The sequence below is a fragment of the Podarcis tiliguerta genome, assembly GCF_965153285.1.
Source record: "Podarcis tiliguerta genome assembly, chromosome: 6".
NCBI classification, from domain to species: Eukaryota; Metazoa; Chordata; class Lepidosauria; order Squamata; family Lacertidae; genus Podarcis; species Podarcis tiliguerta.
Genome location: NC_139539.1, coordinates 57,699,421 through 57,720,747, shown reverse-complemented (window position 1 = coordinate 57,720,747; position 21,327 = coordinate 57,699,421). Strand labels below are relative to the sequence as shown.

General features: G+C 43.2%; 1 protein-coding gene across 4 annotated transcripts in view; it reads left to right on the top strand.

The window, feature by feature from the left end:
• DAB1 (DAB adaptor protein 1) overlaps nt 1–21,327 on the top strand; it is a 635,724-nt gene that overhangs the window by 62,183 nt on the left and 552,214 nt on the right. For 2 of the 4 annotated variants that reach the window (XM_083448089.1, XM_083448096.1), the window contains exon 1: nt 13,299–13,807. The gene's annotated coding sequence lies outside the window, so the exon portion shown is untranslated. Of the gene's footprint in view, nt 1–880; nt 980–13,252; nt 13,808–21,327 lie in introns of those variants that run through there. The other 2 variants (XM_083448084.1, XM_083448085.1) reach the window with 2 other exon arrangements.

The window sequence follows — 21,327 nt, the reverse complement described above, 5'->3', positions numbered from 1 at the left end:
CACTGCCCAAATGTTCCGCCCACTGCCTCTCCCTTAGCCATAGGGTGACTGAGTGGGAGGCAGGCAGGCAGACTCTGGAGGCCCTGCAGTGCACCCCACCCCTATGGGCAGCTTGCCCTGTGTCTGGGCGTGCCGCCCCAGGTACCCGAGCAGCTTCCTCCACCGCTGGCTGTCGACTCCTGTTCTTCCACAGCACATCCCTGCCTCTGCCCCCACAGCCTCCCCCAACACTGAGGGCATGGTGGTAATGGGCAGTTTGGAGGAAGCTAAGGTGTCAGGCCAGCGTAGATGAGGAGGCCATGGGCAGGCATGGAGGAGGCTGGGTCTGCCACCTGTGGCAACTGCCTTACTTCACCTCATCAGCTGGTCAGCCCTGGTATGGAAGATGGAAACCACTCTCCCTCTCTTCTTCTTTGCACAACACTTATTTGTTGTTTACTAGAAACTAGGGTGAATCTGTTGCTAAAGCCTTAGCCAAGCTATAGGGTTTTCAACAGCAGACAAGTTTCCCAAGTTCCTCGAGTAGGAAATTGTTCATTTTTATTGTTGTTGGGTTTTGGGGTGGTTTTTTTGCTTTTAAACCTGTGCAAGGTGCCATGTGTCTTTATGGTAGTATCTACCCACATTCATCCATATATACTGTATAAGGATTGTTCTAATATTCTAACATTACAGGAGAGCTGACAAAGGGAAAATGTTTATTTAGATTTTTTCAAGGAAAATGAATAGCCTATGTCTTATCTTTATGAATCGAAATATCAAGTAGGTGGCTTGTTTACAAATATGTCTTTCTTTTCAAATCACTAAGCAATTTGTATGTCAGTAGATGATGTCATGACAGTCACAGTCAAGAGATTCCTTTTCTTTTTTAAAAATGTAGGAGTGACAGGAAAAGAGGCTTCATTATTCCCCTTGCTCTCCACATCCTTCGACGAGACTTTATTATTCTCCCCAATCAATTTGGTACAATGAAAGAAAAGTAAGGAACTCAAATATTGAATTGCAATTCAACAGACGTATTTATAGCTAAATCATAGCCCTGTCAAGTTGCTGTTGGATGGGCACTAATTAATGTTTCTCTTACTTTGTATTCAGTTCTGATCTGTGCAAGGAGCACTAAGGAAAATGTGAACTGATCACAAGGAGTCATTTGTTACTGACAGCATCCATCTTATGTTCACAGATGTTGCCCCACCTGCCCAGGAAGAAGGAAGGGAGGAGCGAGTAATTAGGCAAATCTAAATGGTCACAGGAAGAAGCATCTACAGTAAATGAAGCTAATATTGTTTTCGTTTTCCTACAGGCAAAGATGATGACATGGGATCAAAGAGGGTTAGAATATTATCTGCTGAGGATTTACTTTCCCATAATGTGCAAAAGTATGGCTTTTTGAATATAACTTGTAGACTTATAGGTATTAAAGATGATCTGCTTATTCTTTCAATGGAAAACAAAATGGGGGGGGGGGACGACGACGACAAAGCTTACTCTTCACAAGTGCCAACTGAAAATCTTTGTTCATTCTGAGACAATTAATATTTACAAACATTTTTATTAGAGGAGGGCAATAGAGTAGAGTGGGAAGGAGATCATGCATGTAATTGTTCCAATGGGGATGTTACAGCAAAATACGCCATCAGCAGAAATAGAGATAGGAATCAGCAACAAAACTGCTTTACCTGGCATGCCTCTCTACAGATGGAAATGTGCCGAAGAATAGCACAGAAAAAACACCATACCCCATATATTTCCTTAGAAGTGTTCCTTTACCCCAAAGGCCTCACCACCAGTTGGAGAAAATGACTGTGTGGTCAACTAGCCTGGGACTTAGAAAGAAAGGATTTCAATGCATTACAATTTCTTTAGGACTCTCCCCCCAACCCCCCCCCCCATCTTAATTAATTAGGCTGAAACATCCTTCATCTTTCCCACTTCCAAGAAAGGTAAATGTTTGTGACAATCCTACTCTCTTAACACGGGGAACAGAGTAACAGTAGGTATGGAATTACCAGGTGGCAAAGCCTGATTTAGCATTCCAGATTTGTGATAGACCTCCAATGACATTTCACAGACCATAGGGTTTGAGTCTTATCAGTGCCATTCAGTTTGAGTGACAAGCAACCACATGGAAGCAAGTCCTGTCAAAACTCCCAAGTCAAGAGGTGCAGCTCAGTCAGACTAGTCCATCACACATAAAATATTGGAAGTCCTGATGAGCTTGCAGTCATGTTTGATTTAGCATTCCACTGATTTCAATGGGACACAGCCATGAGTAACTTTTCCTGAATTATGCCTGCACGATTAGGCTATAAACAAACAACATATTCCAAAGCAATCCAATTAGCCTAAAATGACATCATGACTGAGCAAAGACTTCAGTATGGACTACCCATACCCACTCACCATTCACTGGTGCAAAGCAATCCTAAACCCTTATCTGCACTGTTGTGGGGAGGATAGGATGAATCAGAGATGTCCCTCCTCTGAGTCCCTATGGGCTACTCTGCAGTGGGACTAAACACTGGTGAAGGGCCTTGCTGTAGTTGCTGAAAGTGTGATGGAACACACACTACCACTGATGGTGCTCCCACAGGCAATAGCCATCATCAGGACTGTAAATGGGGCATTACAGGGGAAGGATGGGGGTGGAGGAAGGCTGCCATTGGATCATATGGATCCAAGATTGGTCCATTTAATGGTGTTGGACCTAATTTGAGGCCATCTACTACATCAGCATGCAGCTGATGCAGCCAGAAAGGGAATCAAATGACCACCAACTCTTCCTTCCTGGCTGGCACATGCAGTAGGGCTTCAGATGCAGTGGTGACTCCATTCCATCCCACTGTTCCTAGTCAGGGCTTTGGATGCCTCCCTTAATGCAACAACAATAGGTCTGGCACTGACGGAAGTTATTACTTTATTATTGTTTTCTGTCAACATCTCCTGTACAAAAATAAGGATATAGAAAGGAAGACACACATGCTGGCAAGCTGATGTGTGAAGTTGTCAGGATTAGCATGTTTAACTGCAATGCCTTTCTGACATGCATGCTCTATCCATGCATTTTTTTGGCATGGTAATATGAGTTCTTCCACATGCAAAAATGTTTCCTGCTGGCCAAAGTCTTCCTTCTCACTGCCTATCTTGCTATTGTTTACAAAACTTGCAACATAAGCAGAATGGTTATAAAAAAGTGGTTGGATATTTAAATGGTTCTTTGTGGTTATTTTTGTGGTAAGTTTTTATAGTATCCTTGCTGGTGAATTTGCTATTTGCTTTTTGTTCCATTTCTCATTGAGCTCGGATCTGGTCAGTAAATGTTTGTGCAGGAATTAATGTATGCCGTGCCACTGAACGGACTGAGCTTATTTAAATGGATTTATTTGTGTACAGTATAGCTAAGGAAGTGGGAGGGAGGCCTGCCTGCTATTAAGAGGACATTCAGATGGAACGCACCCATGCCTGCTAGATCATTTCATTACAAAATGATATTTGCAACCTATAAATCCTTGCCCTTCTGTAAAGTGTAAAGGTGTGTTGGGTAAAATGTCCTGTGGAGACAGCTAACATGCTGGCTCTATACAAATAATTTTAAATAAACCCAAAGTATTTGCATATGTACACTGAGGATTAAAGGCAAAACAAAATGGCTACACCTCCACTACAATCAATGGGGCAGGCTCAGTGTGTGATTAAATAATGAATAAAATATCATTTCACATGATAATGTTATACTGTAAATAATTCCATTTGTTTACTCTATGTCTGGCATTGAAGTTCACCTCCCTTGGAGGTTTCTCTGACTTTCGATGCTGTTTTGTTTTGCATATGTTTATACCACTTAACATGGCAGTCTACAAGTAAGGTAAAGGTAAAGGTAAAGGTAAAGGTACCCCTGCCCGTACGGGCCAGTCTTGCCAGACTCTAGGGTTGTGCGCTCATCTCACTCTATAGGCCGGGAGCCAGCGCTGTCCGCAGACACTTCCAGGTCACGTGGCCAGCGTGACAAGCTGCATCTGGCGAGCCAGCACAGCACACGGAACGCCGTTTACCTTCCCGCTGGTAAGCGGTCCCTATTTATCTACTTGCACCCGGAGGTGCTTTCGAACTGCTAGGTTGGCAGGCGCTGGGACCGAGCAATGGGAGCGCACCCCACCGCAGGGATTCGAACCGCTGACCTTTCGATCGGCAAGCCCTAGGCGCTGAGGCTTTTACCCACAGCGCTACCCGTGTCCCTTTTAGTCTACAAGTACATACTGATAATTCTTTATTTTTGACTAGTGATCATGAAGGGACTATTGTTATGAGTCCCAAAGCACCACTGGGCTCAGCAGTAGAGTGGCTGGTTGAGATGGAGAAAGAGGAGCAGGAGGAGGATGACATGGTAGGGGGCTGAGGCTGGGGAACAGAGGCTTTCCCCTTCCAGGAGATGGCTGCCCCAGCTGAGGATGCATGTCTCCTCTTTCCTTTCTTCCCTCTTGGGAAGAGGAGCACAGCTATGGAATAAAGGGCAGGCCTCAGCCCACTACTAGGGTTGGAGGAACTGCAGTCAGAAGAGGAGGAGACAGCCTGGTCACCGAGGACCTGGCAGCATTCCTGGCACTGGGAATAGACGCCGTCTTCCCTGATGCAGTGCACGTCTGCAGGTTTGGAAATCTCTCCAGGCACAAGACTCTTGTGAATACGCACACCTTCCTATAGCTTTAAAAGCTTGGTAAGTGGGCATGCCAACCTACTGGGACATCTCCATTGCTTCCATGGAGTTCTTGTACTGATCTTGGACTTTTTAAACTTGGGATGCAGCTCCCAACCTGAGTAGCCTTGCCTTTCCTGTCACCTAGCCCCAATAGAGATGCTTTTGTGAGTCATTAGCTGTTGCTGAGCCTGTTAGTATTCTCTCGGTCAACATAAAAACTCTCAAGTAAATGTCTCTGTCATGGTCTGAGTGGGAGGAAGTTCAGCTATAAATATAATAACAATAACTATATTAATAAATGTTGGTATTATTATTTATTCAATTTATATACCAACCTTCATCCAAAGTTCCCAGGGCTGTGTACAAATACTAAATCTGCTCTCAGTGCTATAGGTTTACCCTTGACCAGGGGTAACTGAGAGTTTACTTTCTGCTGTAAGATCCAGCAGTTTGTTTGTCCCTTAGGCCGGCTGGAAAACATTGTGAATGGCTTGGAAGTAGAATGTAACTACTTCTGCCCCCTTGTCAGAAGTAGCTGGGCAGTGTGTCCTTATCGAAAATGGTGTCAGCCACACTGCTTTAATCTAAGCAAGCGAATATGGAACAGTGATCAAGCACTTTCATTCTTTGCCGGGAGACAAATCAAGGGAGACCAGATTTGTTTACTGTAGAAGTGGCAGTGAGGAAAGTGGAGATGTGAAGCATTTTACTGCTGAACTTGGGCATAAGCTACTGACATTTGAAAACACAGGCATGAAAGCACCTTTGCAGATGGGCACCTGAGATGGGGAAGGAAAAGGATGCTGATATGTGAAGTTTATAGACAAAATGCTTGAATGTTCTCTTAACAGCCACCACCTTTTCGCAGAAGCAATGAAATGGGCTTCAGAGGAGAGCAGTATAATACTTGCAGAAAACAGTCAGTCTGCATCTCTCACATTTCCTTGTCTAGAAGTGATGCTGACCCTAGTTGCTGGATGAGACAAGACGCCTCTCGCTTATTTCCATTTCAGAGTTGGCCTGCTTTGCGAGGAGTGTAATCAGTTCATCACCGCAGCCATGCACTGCAGCTCTGCTGCCGCTGCAGCATCTCCTCTTGAGGCTTCTCCCCTTTGTCTGCCCAGCGGTTTGTGACACTGGGCAGCTCCCAACAGGCTCAGAGAGGCACTGTTAGGGGTTACAGAGGTACAGCAAGATTAGGAGGTTGCTTTGAGCTCCCTCGTGTGTGGTCTTCAGGCCTGCAATATAAACTATCGCATGCACTCGCATTTCACACAGCGAGGACTGGGTGGAGCAAACAGCAAGAGAGCTAGGCAGAGTGAGGTATCTCTCTCTCTCTCTCTCATGTACAGCCCCAGTACTTCAGTGCTTAAAATTTACAGGAAACTAAATCTGATTCAGGAATCACACTTTGATCATCACCATTCTTCACTTCTCTTGGTATCTTTTGAAAATGGCAGGTGCTGATCTAACAATTAAATAGATGTTCACTCTTCTGTATGAACCAACAGAATGTCAGTGTGTATATGTACACACACTTTAGTAAACTTTACTGTATGATCTTGTAACTTACAGGAAATTATTTAGTGCTGGGTAGGTAGACTGCTTTGGTCTTGGGTGGCTCAACAGGTTTAAGACACAGATTGGAGATAATGGAGGAAACATGTTACTTCCATATGTATATGCTGATGGTTTATTTTCTTTCTAAAAAAGAAGGAGGAAGCGACGGATTCGAAGTCCACCTGACTCTAGCAATAGTTCCATAGACTTACAGAAATCTTCCAAAAATGTGATAGCATAATATGGTATCTCATGGGCAAAGTCGCCACTGCCCTATTCGAACCCAAAGCACCAAAAAGAAACCGAATGGAAAAGACAAAAGACAAGAAGGGCAGCAAAGTATACCTTAATCACATGTAATCAATAAGGCACTTGACAGCTTTATTTATCCTTTGTTCCTTAAGAGCAGAAATCCAGTGTCAGATAACACAGGTCACACTGCAAAAAAACATCTAAAGCAACATTGAACTAGTTGAAAGGTATGTCTCTTCTACTTTCTGGCCTCCACAACCAGGTGGAGCTTAAAAGAATAACTAAAATAACTCTAGTCTATGCTTAGATAAAGTTAATGTTCTAATTATAATTAGTGTGACAGAATGCATAGTCATTGGTTATGCATGGGCTTTACTGTATTTATTTTAAACATTTACATACATGCATCATTTTTTTTGTTTTCTACCTTTCCATAGTTAAAACCAGGCATAGGCAAACTCGGTCCTCCACATGTTTTTGGCCTACAACTCCCATGATCCCTAGCTAACAGGACCAGTGGTCTGGAATGATGGGAATTGTATTCCCAGAACACCTGGAGGGCCGAGTTTGCCTATGCCTGGTTAAAACCATGCTCAAGGGAGCCTACAATATTAAGTTACATAATGTTGCACATCCCTCAAATTTCTGAACTCGAGGGGTTCCAGGGGCTTCATGCTTCAGGGTTCAGAATGCCACCTCTTTTCCCTCTGATTACTCATCCTCACCCCAACACTAGTCCCCCAGCTCTGAGCCTCCTTCCCCTGGGGGTTCCCCAGCTGGTGCCTGCCACCTCTGCATCCAGCCAGTCCATGACAGATGGGGTGGGTGGTATGAGGTCAGGGAGCTCTGGGTTGGGGACTGGGGCCCCTGCCCATCCTCGTTCTCATGAGCTCTAGGATGCTCCTGCTATCACTCTGCATTTCCTTATGTGCCACTATTGCTCAAGCTTCTATTGAACGTACAAGGTTTGTGGGAATCTGCTCTAAGTTTATCTACCTTCTGAGCTGTCTTAACAATACCAGCATAAGACCAGAGATCATACTGTATCTATCTACACCATTGATTAGACTGTATTTCTTTATTAATAACGTAGAAAAAATGTAACAACTTATTCTGTGTTTACTGTTATATGTAGAATACCTCCCTTAACAATGCTCTGCACATGTGTGCACACGCACACACACATAGGGCATGGAAATATAAGTTGGATCTAGACTGAGTTAGTTGACCTTAGATCCTACTAAAACCAATGAGACAAATTTATCACAACTTCACTTAAGTCCTATTGATTTCAGCTTACTTACTGAGCAATCCTAGCCATGTCTTCTTAGAGAAAACTCCTATTGAATTCTATTGGACTTACTCCAGGTAAGAGGCATTAGGACTGCAGCCTTAATCAGCATCCAACCCATTGCCATGATCACATAGTCAATATGTACAAATATTTCCATAAGGATTGGTTATGTTTGCCAGCTTATGAACTGGCTCCTAAAGGACCATTTGACCTGCAACAATTGGCAGCCCCATTGTCTGGGATGTCAGCACCATCCTTTCTAGAATTCTTAAGAGTAGTGACACCCAAGCCTCTGAAGAAGTGTGCATGCACACAAAAGCTCATACGTACCAATAACAAACTTAGTTGGTCTATAAGGTGCTACCGGAAGGAATTTTTTTATTTTGTTTCGACCCAAGCCTTAAGTTCTCTTCCATACCACACTAACATGGGTCTTTGCGAGTTAAACAGAAAAGAAAAACAATAGCAAATTGTATTTGCAAGATAATTTTTATTTACTGTGTTAAATTTATTTACAGAATTCAACTTCTACTCCTTCTGTTCTTCATCACACTGAATACACATTGAAAAATGTTCCACTGCCTCTTTTTAATCAAACATTCCACACATTGTATTATTCTTTTATCAGAGTTTATCCATTTTAACAGCACAATTTGAAGGCCATGGCAAATATGAGATTGCACAGAGATCTGATCGGCATTTTTCTACATGAAAACTACCACGAAATGGAATGCAGGCCCAAAAGCATAGCACAGATATTCCATAGTTTCTTGGTCAGCTATGGCTATTATGATTAGTCTGCCCTGGGGCATGTAATATGCTACTTGAACTGAAGTTATCCAGTTGGCACATTGGTGCCTATTGTGTTGAATAATCAAAGCTACAGAGCAGAGAAAGGAGAACTCCACCCTGGTCCCCTTCTCCTATTCAATAATCTATTGGCCTGGCTAAAAATACTGGAATAGCACCCTGGAATATTCAAGGCATGGTCCAACCAACATGGGGAGTTGAGCAAACACAGCACCTCAGTTCTGCTGATGCTGGGCTTGATGAGGCATATGGCCTTCACCTGTTCTGAGCCTGCTCCAGCTGAGGAAACATACCTCTCTTCCCAGAGCTAATGAGCCCCACCTGGCTCAGCTAGTGGGCTGGGCTGTAGTCCCTTGCCAGCCTCAGCCTCCTAGAATGTCCCTCCTGCTGCTCCCTACACCTCAGAGCTTGCTGTGTTTATGGAGACAGGGGCCCGTCTGGCTCTGGTGATGGTTCCTGCTTCTTTAGTTCCTGTGCACTGACTTGCCCCATCCCCTCATCCTCCTCCAACAAGTCGTGAGTACTTCCTACACCAATCTCTCCTTCCCCATCCCCAGCTTGCCTCAGTGTATCCCAGTCCTGGCTACACCCCTCACTGGGATCCTCTTCTGCCTCCCTATCGTCCTGCCAGTTCATGACATTCTACTTAATTTTGTCCTATATCCTGCTGCTGCCTTCTCTGGATAGATTTCACTGAAAGACCAGCCTACAATGAATTCTACCTCCAGACTGACTTTCCTATGCTAGGTTTATATGCCCTTTCTTTCTCAGTTCTGCTTTGTCTCTCTTGTGAGTTCTACCCCAGAGGTCCACCTCAATACGAGATCCAATCTTCCTGGAGTCTCATATTTCATACCTCTCTGTGCTCTGCTGCCTATGGCCTAGTATTTTTCCCCTTCAAAAGTGTAAGTAGTATAGCCAAATATCTCACTCCATTGACGAAAAACAGACTTATTTTATGGGCTATTTATCTATATATGCTCATAGTAGTTTCTAAGAGATGCCATTTTAATTTCCGATAAAGCTTGCTATCAGCTATAGACTGATAACTGTATTTCTATAAGTGCTTTTTAGAAGGCACTCGGTTGAAGGTTCCCTCAAGCCTGTAGCTGGCCCAACATCTTCCTCAGCCCCATGTTTGTAAAATTCTATTATGTACATCAATGGAGGAGAGAATATTCACTAAAGGCACCCTTTCCTCCAAAGCAACCTCCCTTTCACCTGGACTACTGGCAATGCAGTAGTGTAAGACCTTTGTTCTGGAGGCAAACTGATAAACTGAAGAGGTCCCACTACAGTGTGTGTGCATGTGGGTGCGGAGTAGGAGAGGTCAGGTTTTATGTGTCCTTGCTGTTAAAAGTCACACAAATTGACTTCTGTGCTATGCATTTAGCTTGAAGGAAGCGTGGAACACAGCAGGTGTCATTTTTCCAACAATGCAATGTGCCCAGGTAGTCAAGTGATAGCTTGTGTTTGGGATCCAAGGTTTTTGACAGAGCATGGAATTGAGAGTCAGTTGAGAAACCCCTATGCCTCCTCTGCACATGCTAAAAGTCTCATGTGATGGAACTGAAGTTTGGGTGGGTTCAGGCACGACTCAAGACCAAGATTTATCTCAAAAAGGATTTATTGGAGTATTAGGAACAAGAATGGCAAACGGGCCCATTAGCCCAGTATATATATACACCTTAAGCCGGCCCAGGGCAACACCCCTGCCCGCCTGTGATAGGTCGCTTTATGCCATGACTAGCGAATCATAACACTGGCCTTATTGCAGCAGGGAATGGCTGCCTGCCAGCTACCAGCAAATGTCATTAGAGGTTTGAGAATCCTCTCTGTCTTTTGTTATGCAGATGAAGCTCCTGAGCTCCAGGAGGCATCAAGGCCTAGGCCTGCAGTGTCATGCATACAGCCTGGCTTCGGCCTACAATGCCCGCATACCTAACAGGAACATTCCAGTATGACACTTTGATTTATGGTATATGTGTCCGTTGTGCTCAGTTGTTGGCTACTCAAATGAGTAAAGGGTAAAACAACAGGGTCTGCGGAGGGGAGAATGGCTAAGAGGAGCTGTAAGTTTTCCAGTCGTTCTAATATGACAGAAATGAGAGAGAGCAAATGCTAAGGCACAACGGAAAGGAGTTCCTCTCAGAACTGGGTCGAATGTGTGGCTGAAAGTTTGTTTGCATGGGCTCAAAAGGCATTTCCTTTTCCTACAGCAATGTCCTGTCTGAAGAAGGAAGCACTGAGGGAAACACATCCTTCCATTTTGCTGTTATTCTGTTTCTTGTTTCCTATGAGGCAGAGTCCTGAGGCTGGCAGTTCATTTTGGGTGTCACAAAAGGGCAAAAAATGATCAGTTGTTGTGTTTATTATTGCATTGCTGTTGCTAAACAGCAGAGAGGAAGTTGTGAGATTTTCTGGCTCAGTTGCTAAACAACTTTACTAGCCTGATACTATGTAACTTGACTGGGTGGGGGAGGGGAAGCATGTTTCTGTTCTGCCTCAGACCCTCAAATGCATTGGGTCAGCCTTGTTTGTTCCCCTCCCCTCCACACCACCACAGGAGCCAACCCCTAAGGGCTGAGGTCCCTTGCAACAACCCTGCCAGTTGATGGCCACTGCCATTCAAATTGTGTTTATGTGTGTGCTGCATCTTGTTATCGATTATGTGGGGCGGGGCTTACCTGCCCCCCCATCCAATATTTTATTCAAGTTAGCACCTCTTCCCCACCCCACTAGGTTCTCTCAGTTAACAGCAGTGTTGAGCTCTAGCTAAATAAGGCATTATCATTATATGATTGTAATGGAGAGACCATGCGATTCAAAGTGCCTCATTTCTCTCTCTGGTTTTTCAGTCAGATATGCACAAAGGGAAGTGGCAAGAGGTGACAGGAATCAAATATCCCAGAATGAAATTCAGTGACCGGGCCTCACTTCTGTTTGGCTCTGACTGCTAAAAGCATATTTTTACTGAGATTTATAACCCAGCCTATACACCAGAGGTGGGGAACCTGAGGCCCTCAGGATATTGCAGAACTACAGCTCTCATATATCCCTGACCACCGGCCATGCTGGCTGGGGCTGATGGAAGTCCAGCAACATATGGAGAGTCACAGGTTCCCTTATATCTGCTATACACAATAGAGTTGATAAACAGATGCACAGAGGGGGAGGGGGAAGAGTGGCAGTGACGGGGGGGGGAGGGGGGAGGGCAGGGGAGAAAGGAAAATGTCACAAAATCCAGGAATGGGGGGGGGGGGAGGTTTAACTTCCAAGTGTGCAGAAATGAGTGTATTGACTCGAATATATTTCAAATAACTCCTTCAGGAGTGTTTTGAATACAGTGGTACCTCGGGTTACGTATGCTTCAGGTTACATACGGTTCAGGTTACAGACTCCACTAACCCAGAAATAGTACCTCAGGTTATGAACTTTGCTTCAGGATGAGAACAGAAATCGTGCTCCGTCAGTGCAGCGGCAGCAGGAGGCCCCATTAGCTAAAGTGGTGCTTCAGGTTAAGAACAGTTTCAGGTTAAGAACAGATCTCCGGAACAAATTAAGTACTTAACGCAAGTTACCACTGTATTTCCTTCTTAAGCCTTATTCAGTCTTTCTTGTCCTTGTGCAGTAAGGGTGAAAGTGGAGGTGTGCTTATCCCCTCTGTCATGTCTCCTCCTTTGCATTCTGGCCGCCTGGTTCCACCAAGCTCTTTATGTTGGACAAGAAGGTCTGCAGTGTGCAGTCTGCTGTTGGTTTCTTTTGCGATTTAGAACCCCATACGATTAGTATAGCAATTTCCTCACTACAGACCTTCATCCTCCAAAGAAAGGGCAAAGGCAGCTAGAAACAGACCCACACACCCTTTCCCCTTGCACAGTTCTGATTGTGTGATGTTTCTGCTTCCTTCATCTTTGGCCTCAAAGCCTGAAACTTGGCTGTGCATGACATGCTTCATGTAGTCCCACCCACCCCCACCCCCCGTTGTTGTTGTTTTTGACAAATAGCTGGCAGCTGTGGGTGTCGGGTTCAAGCTAGATTTGGACTATAGCCTGTTTGTGGGATAACCTGTTGATCCCATCACAGTCCCAATCCAGGGTCCTTCACACCTGCAATTCAGGATGGGAGGAAAGTGTCCACTGGTGCTAAATGGAGATTTCCTCTTGCTAGAAATCACAGGCATTTTGTGTGTGTGTGTGTGTGTTTTGTGTGTTTCTGATCAGGAACATTGAAGGTTTGAAGCCTCCCTGGGGTTAATTCAACTCATATCCCTGCAAGCCAGTTTTTTATTTTCCTAAATCAACTACATGACAAGAAGTACATCTAGACCACAGAGTGCCGCGCAGTAGATATTGCAATACATTGGTTTCAATAAACAGATTTCTGTGCACCAATAAACATATTTTTTGTGTGTCTAGAGAGCTCTTCTGCCTCCCCCCGCCCCCCATATGAGAAGCCTGCCACAAAGATCTGGAGTTTTTCAAAACAGATCTTTTAAGCCCTTCTTCTGACATTCCTTTATCAACCGGCACTGTGGGAATAATGTGTGTGCAGAATTTGCCCCGGTGTGGAGAATGGATTTCACTGAGCCTGTTTGCTCTTTTCCCATGCACAAAGATTTCTTTCTCTCTCTTTTTTAGAGGCAGACCTAATGAGCAGGGTGAGCCTAACCTCCAGGTGATGACATGCTTGTTTTGCTACTCCTGCTGAGACACAAATAGCCTGCTGATGAGCTGGAGACTGCAGGAATGATTAAGAACAGTTCAGATGCAGAAATGCAACTGCACAGCGAAAGCTCAGGGGCAGCCGGCGATGAGACGCTGTATTGTGCTCTCCTATTAGAAGGAATGTGGTAGTGATGTATAAGGTATGAACGATGTGGCCTGCAGAGTACCAGAAGCACTGCCTTTGCTGCTGTTGCTTCTGCTGCTGAGAAGGAGATGCTCTCACTGAACTGAAACTGCTGAGGATTTTCTCACTAGGATACCCGTTTCTGAGTGCTTCTGCTTTCAGGATCTACGGATTCTACTGCATGAAGACTGACTGATATATATACATACACACAGGGGTTATCTCCCAGAAGAAAATAAAGAACTGTCCATATTGTTTTAGGAACAGAAGACCGGGGGGAGCATTTCCCCCCTGCAACAAGAGGATGTGTAGGGGGGCAGATGAGGAAGCAAGCCTGTCTGAAGGTAGGAGAGAAGTTATATTCCTCTGATTGCTTTGAAGATGAAATAAGTAAAGGGCTGAGGGGGAAAGATGATTTTTGTCGAGTTTGTGGTTTTGATTAAATGTCATGTTGCTGTTTGGCATCCTTGGTTCATGTACCTGTACAACCCTCTTTTTAAATTAGCCTCTTCTGCCTTTTCTTGATACAATCCCTTTAGGATGGTTATGATTAGCAATTTGGAAATGATCAGGGCTCATCTACACTGCTGGTGATGGGATGAAAAAATGCAGAAATGCCTCAAAGAGGCTTTGCAATATGTACCAGGCATGCAGTATCCTGCGGGGTACAAGTGGCATTGAGAATTGGTCGAGGATTCCTATTAACTTTTCTCCTTTTTTGCAGAGGTGGGGCTGGAAGGGTGTTGTGGGATTGCATAGATAGCCCTTAATTTGAGTTGAAGTTCATGTTTTTTGCCTTTTCACTCTCAAGACTGTCCAAAACCTGCCGCTGTCAGCCTAGCTGTATGTGACTGGAGTAAGTTCTACGCAAAGGCAGAGATTCCAGGGAAGGGGCTGGAGTCTGACAGCATGGCATTTATCCTTTGCCTTTGCCACAAGGGCTAAATCACAAGGAAAGGTACATTTTATTATGCAAATGTGGAGATGTGAATCCAGAGTATGTCTGGTGGGATCTTTCCCCCATACAAGCTCGGGATCCTTTAACTCCTGCATGTCTGACCCAAAGCAACTTACTTAACATTCTGGTCACCTTTCTGAGAATGGTAGGGATAAATGCATGGAGTTATTGACTTCCTGATTTTACAGTGTTAGGTCCCCCTTCCCCAGTCAACCTTCTCTCTCTCTCTCTCTCTCTCTCTCTCTCTCTCTCTCTCTCTCGTGTGTGTGTGTGTGTGTGTGTGTGTGTGTGTTACTAGGCGTCTCTGATTGGTTTTAACATTTGTACCTGAATAAATATTTTCCTGCCCTTCACACTGCTTCTCGATGTCTCTCCAAAATGCAGATGATTAATCAATTAGGCTAGTGGCCAATTAGGCATAACCTTGTAAGAAAATAATTAGGTATGGGCATGTGGGGATTTGACTGGCAATGTACTACAGTATACACCCAGATATTAAAGCTCTGCCTTAGTACATATATTCTGTTCAGTGGCTTTTCTAACAAGCATCAAAGTGCATCAACTATAGATATACCCCAAGGGTTTCACATCTTCAATAGCAGCAGTAAAACATATTTTACCAGTACTTTCTGAAGCAAAAAATAGGGAAAGAGGCCAAAGGGACTATTGGTCACCAAGTATCTTACTCATTTATATATTCTGTTTGTAATTTTGTGTGTGTGGTTGCTTTACGGGTGTATGTGTGCTTGTGTGTGTCTTTAAAATCCTGCAGCACCAAAGGAGATGAGGCTAAAGTGTTACATCTGATGAGAACCATTATTTTTACCAATATTGTTAAATAAATGCATTATTAAAAGAGGACACATAGAATGGTGGTTCCTAAGTTGTGTTCAGAGAGGAATTCCTCTTTATTGCTACAGAGGTTCTGGCACTGCAGCATTACAATACAGCCATATTAAAAAGGTCCTTGGAGCAAATAGCCCCCTCATGCCTCATCTTCAGTAGACTTAAGTAATTCTCTAGAAAATAATAGCAATGGATTTAAACAATCTAGGCTAAATTGATGGTTTTTGTTTCTTTAAAGTTTCTTACATTTACCAGGGGCAAACGTAAATGTAACCTGTCTAGCATACTTCAAATACCTATACATAATTTTGGCAACAGGTCATCTGGTTTTTCAAATGAATCCTTAGGATAGCATCCTCCTTGATTTGTGTTTATTTATTTGAGTGGAGGTCTCGTTTCTGTAGTCCTTTGATGAGAGAGGGTGCATGCTGAACATTACTCTTAGCTGAACAGTTTGCTACCATATCTCCCCTGAATATATGAAAAAGGACTAAATAACAATAAGTACAAAGGGAAAGTCGGGATGAAAGGAAGAAGATATTCCTGAAGGATTACTGAGCTGGCAATTTCTAAGATATTAAGGCTTGTTCTGAAATATCCTCTTATTTTTAAATTGTACATGATTGCATTGAGACATCAAATTCAATTCAGTCAGTGAAGAGGCAGCAATATATATGACAGTTGTCTGACACCAAATCCACAATTTCATTCTTGAGAGGCAAAGGAACAGATTCCAAATGCAAAGCTCTTCTCTATTCACATGTCAACCCCTTAACCCTTTGATGGTTTGATGCTTAAGGCTAGTCTTTGAGCTCCAGACCTTTAACTATATATACCAGGCGATTCCTATTGATGACTAGCACAGATGAAGTGACTTGTTTTGCAGTTCTGAATTCTAGTCTTCAGTCTTTGAAAAAAAAAAAATACTGTTACAGTGTTTTTCAAATGCATTATTCAAAAACAGATGCATGTCATGATTTCAGAAGGTTGGGGACGATATCCATCTTGCAGATACCAGGAAGCAGGGCTAATTCTGCATTACACTTGACATGGAAATTTTGGGCACAGTGTTGATTGCAAAGATAAGTCCACACCAACCCTTTGGATATACCTTTTGCAAAGAATTAGTATCACTGGAAAAGGTGATCTAAGACCTGTCAAAGTTCAATTGTGTGAAACATGCCTTGGGTGCAGAAGGTCCCAAGTTGAAGTATCTCTGCTTAAAAAATGTCAGACAATGATGGGAAAGATGACCTGTGCTGGACACTGTGGAGAGCTTCTGCCAAGCAGAGTTCAAATTCTGGACAGAAAGGAACCGGCAAGCAAATGACCCAGTGTAACACTACCTTTGACCTGGTAGTCAGGCAGAGTTATATTGGCGTTATTAGGACAATTTTGAATTGTGTGTGGGTTTTTGTTTTTGTGTCTGGGGATCTATAGTAATGTTTGATTTGACATTTCAATAATAATAATAATAATAATAATAATAATAATAATAATACTTTATTATTTATACCCTGCCCATCTGGCTGGGTTTCCCCAGCCACGCTGGGTGGCTTCCAACAAAGTATTAAAATACAGTGGTCTGTTAACCATTAAAAGCTTCCCTAAACAGGGCTGCCTTCAGATGTCTTCTAAAAGTCTGGAAGTTGTTCTTCTCTTTGAGATCTGGTGGGAGGGTGTTCCACAGGGCGGGTGCCACTACCAAGAAGGCCCTCTGCCTGGTTCCCTGTAACTTGGCTTCTTGCAGTGAGGGAACTGCCAGAAGGCCCTTGGTGCTGGACCTCAGTGTCCGGGCAGAATGCTGGGGGGTTGAGATACTCCTTCAGGTATACTGGACCGAGGCCATTTAGGGCTTTAAAGGTCAGCACCAACACTTTGAATTTTGCTTGGAAACGTACTGGGAGCCAATGTAGATCTTTCAAGACCAGTGTTATGTGGTCTCAGCGGCCGCTCCCAGTCAGCATTCTAGTTGCTAGGTATAGCTGGCTAAAAAGTACTGTTTCTAAGCTTGCCCATAGTTTCAAATCTAGGTTTAGCACTAACTACAATGCTAAAAAGGTTTGCTTGGCAGATTGGCTTACTGTGCATGGACAAATTGCATCTGCTTTGCTCCTCTTGGCTCTGAAATATTTTTAAAAAATCAATAACTAAACAAATACTGTATTGAAGGGACAGTGTAACCAGATAGGAGGAAGTTTCTTGTGTTGCTAACTCCTGTGGAGCAGACATCTCCCCCCCCCACCTGCCAATTTGAAGAAGGGCACCAGTCAAGCTCCAGAGTTTTGACCACATACAACATGAATTCCTGTTGACAGCTAAAGCAGGCCATGTGTCTTGTCTACCATAGTTTTCAAATGATGAAGAAATACTGAAAGTGTCAGCCAGGCTTTCTGTAGGTCCCACCCATGTACAAAGTACACATAATGGCTACCATTCATGCTCAAAATGTGCAGCAGGAACCATTTTGGATATTGCATTTTGCCATTGAACAGGCTCAGAAAATAGACCGAGAAAAAGGGAGGATTAAGTGGTGCGGTTGAAATGTGGAATGGTACCAATACATCTCCTTGCGCCAAGGACAACTGGGCCACTTAGATAACATCTGAAGTGGGCGTCAGGGTGGGAGATGCACAGTGCTAACTGGATAGAACAGAATTTGAGAGGAAATGTAGGAAATGATATAGGAACAAAGGACACAGCCTTCTACTGAGACCATTGGTCCATCTAGGTGATCTGAAGTATATGTCCATGTAACTTCATTGATATAGGATATATTTTGAGGAGCAAACTAGCCATGACGCTTTGGCCCTTGCATGCTTAGCTTTGTTTATGAATTAGTAGCTGCAGGAGCACCTGATGCAGATGAAGGGGGAGTGAGGAGAGAAAAGAGATTTAACTCTTTGCCTCTGCTATGATTCTGATCCAGATTCTATACATACAAACCCAATTGGTCACAGGAGAAGTTGCACTTGCACCAAGGGGAGGTTTTGTCCTGGATTAGCAACCCCAAACAGCAAAGGATTAACTCTTCTTCCCCATGCTGTGCTCTAAATCTGGGTTATCTCCCCACATCCTGCAGTAGCAATTTTGTAAACAAAAAACCAACACCAGCCAACCTAAACAACTCATTGAGTGTGGCCCTGAATCGTTCCACTATCCAATGGGACAAAGTCCCCAATTTAGACATGGGACATGTTTGGTGCACACTGTCTACTTTTGTGTTGCAGATGTGATTAGACAGGCTTGGTGTCCTCCTTTTAAAGTTAAATAATAGTTTCTAAGCTGTTTAAAAGGCGAGGATTCCTTTGATAACTTATGGGGCAATCATATTAGTACCTTTGTTTGTAAGGGACAGGCTGTGGGAATTGTGAATATGGGGAATGCTTATCATAAGGAATGCTTATCCTAACAAATCTTCACCATGGTAGAATAGCTAAATCCAAAGTCGTATCACAAGAGCTAAATTCTTTTTTTATGAAAGAAAATGAAGTGAACGTAATTCAATTGTTGCCGAAAGGAATTGTGGGGAAAATAATGGAATAATCCAAGTTGGTGCCCTGGCTGGGTTAAATATTGATTAATATTTTTAGCTAAGGGTTGTTGTTTTTTGTTTTTTTTTACGTCTTCAAGGGAAAAAATTGTTGGAAGATTAGCATGGGGAACTAATAGTCAGAAATGGGTTTAGCATTTTATGTGAGAGATTGAATTAAGGATTAAATGAGTGCTTTGCTTTCCTTCAGAGTAGATTACTTTGATCAGTGTGCATTTCACCCTAAGGGTCTGTGGCTCTCTTGACACATACATGGCATGCTTCAGCGTGCTCAGGGCTTTCCACATCCTGCCCTACTTATCTGAAAGGGAATCCAACCACTCACATTGCTTTACATATTTTATATTTCATTTCCTTTTTGTTTCATGGCTATGTAGAAGACTGAGTTGTTATTTTTTAAAATTGCTTTATTGGAGCATTTATGGCAGTGTATCTAAAGCCATAGCCATCTTTTGGGATGCACGTTTTACAGCAATATATGCAGGACTTCTGCCCATGGCCACAATTTGCTGATGTGGTCCTGTGAGCAGCTCCTAAGGTTGGCTTTTGCTGCTATGGAGTTGGAAATTCACACATGAGGCTTAGAGTGGCTTCAGCATCAATTGGGTTTGTACAGCAAATGTGAACTTCCACATATACAACAACCAGACAATAACGGATAAAAGGAACAGGCAGCCTGCAGACCTCCACATGTTGGTGGACTCTAACTGCCATCAGCCCCAGCAAGCATAGCTGATGGCCAGGAAGGATGGGAGTTAGAGTCAAATAATTCGAGTGTCTATTCTGCATTGCTTTATTTTAATTCAAAATGTATTGGCTGGGGTTTTTGTGGGTGGTTTTTTTTTTTTTTTTGCTGTTTATTATAGTATAGTACCTTGAGAAATTGTGTAGAAGGAGATTAATAAATTATCAGAACAATGCCTGGAATGCCACAAGTTCCTCATTGCTGGCATATGGAGTGAGAGGACATCAAATCAATATATGCCTCAAGTGTGAAAGCTCCCATTTTATTTCTAACATGGCACTCAACAGAGGCTGGGGATGTGATTTCATGATGGTGCTGCCTCACAACTTGAAACTGGCAACTCCCTCCCCAACTTGCCTGCAAGTAACTTATGTATACTGACTGTGGTTACTGGGATAGTCCCGGTGTCCTGTGTGACTACTAGCTAGACAGGAATCAATTGTGGAGGATAGCTACATCTAGCAGTAGCATTATGTTTTGGGATGTAAGGCATCATTTTCTGTTCCACCCTGTATTCTTCACAATGCAGTGCTGTTTCCATTACACTGCAGCTCAACTTCCACCAAAAACTATGTTATTTGTCCCTCTGCCCACTGTAACTTATATAGCATTCATAACTTGCAAAAAATTGCCTAAATTATGTTGTAATTTTATTATTCCACCCGATTAATTTTGATGCAAAGGAAACACAATGGAAATTGGGTTGTGGTGGTGGAATGTAATCAATTACATATTGCCGGCTGAAAGAAACAACTACAGCAAATACTGATTGTATTCACTGGATGGATTGTTGTTGTTTAGTCGTTTAGTCGTGTCTGACTCTTTGTGACCCCATGGACCAGAGCACGCCAGGCACTCCTGTCTTCCACTGCCTCTTGCAGTTTGGTCAAACTCATGTTCGTAGCTTCGAGAACACTATCCAACCATCTCGTCCTCTGTCGTCCCCTTCTCCTTCTTCCCTCAATCTTTCCCAACATCAGGGTCTTTTCCAGGGAGTCTTCTCTTCTCATGAGGTGGCCAAAGTATTGGAGCCTCAGCTTCACCATCTGTCCTTCCAGTGAGCACCCAGGGCTGATTTCCTTAAGAATGAATAGGTTTGATCTTCTTGCAGTCCATGGGGCTCTCAAGAGTCTCCTCCAGCACTATCATAGGATAAATAAGTAAACATTGGCAATTTCCTTTCCCATTTTTGATTTTGTTGGAATTCTATAACATCCCTACCTTTGAATACCAGTCACTGGGGCACAACAATGGGAGAGGACTATTGCTCTCACATGCCATGTTTTTTAGTTTTTACACCAGAATAAGCTGCACTGATATACATATATAAACAGATAATTACTTTAATGCTATGGCATAAAGGGGATTCTAGATGAGGTTTTTGCATGCACACAATTTATGGACATGGGTAATATATATTTTCAAGTGTATAATAACTGTGGTTCTGGGTTAACTGTCTTTGATATTTGTGCATTGACTGACTTACATTTGTGTAATGCAGGGATATCTTGAGAAGAACAACTTGTTTCAAACTGGGAGAAGATGCTGTGTTTAAGAATGAGAGATGATCTGTGCATCATTTTACATGACACAAATCCTCTCCCTGCTGCTTGTTTGATGACCAGTGTTAACATTTTCCTTGTTGCCGGGAAAGAATTGCTTGATCTCAGTAAAGAGTTGTGCTTACCATGGGCTGTTTATCTATCTGCATATGTGATCTCATATCCTCATTAGAAAGCAGATTTTATGTGCAGCTTTAAAC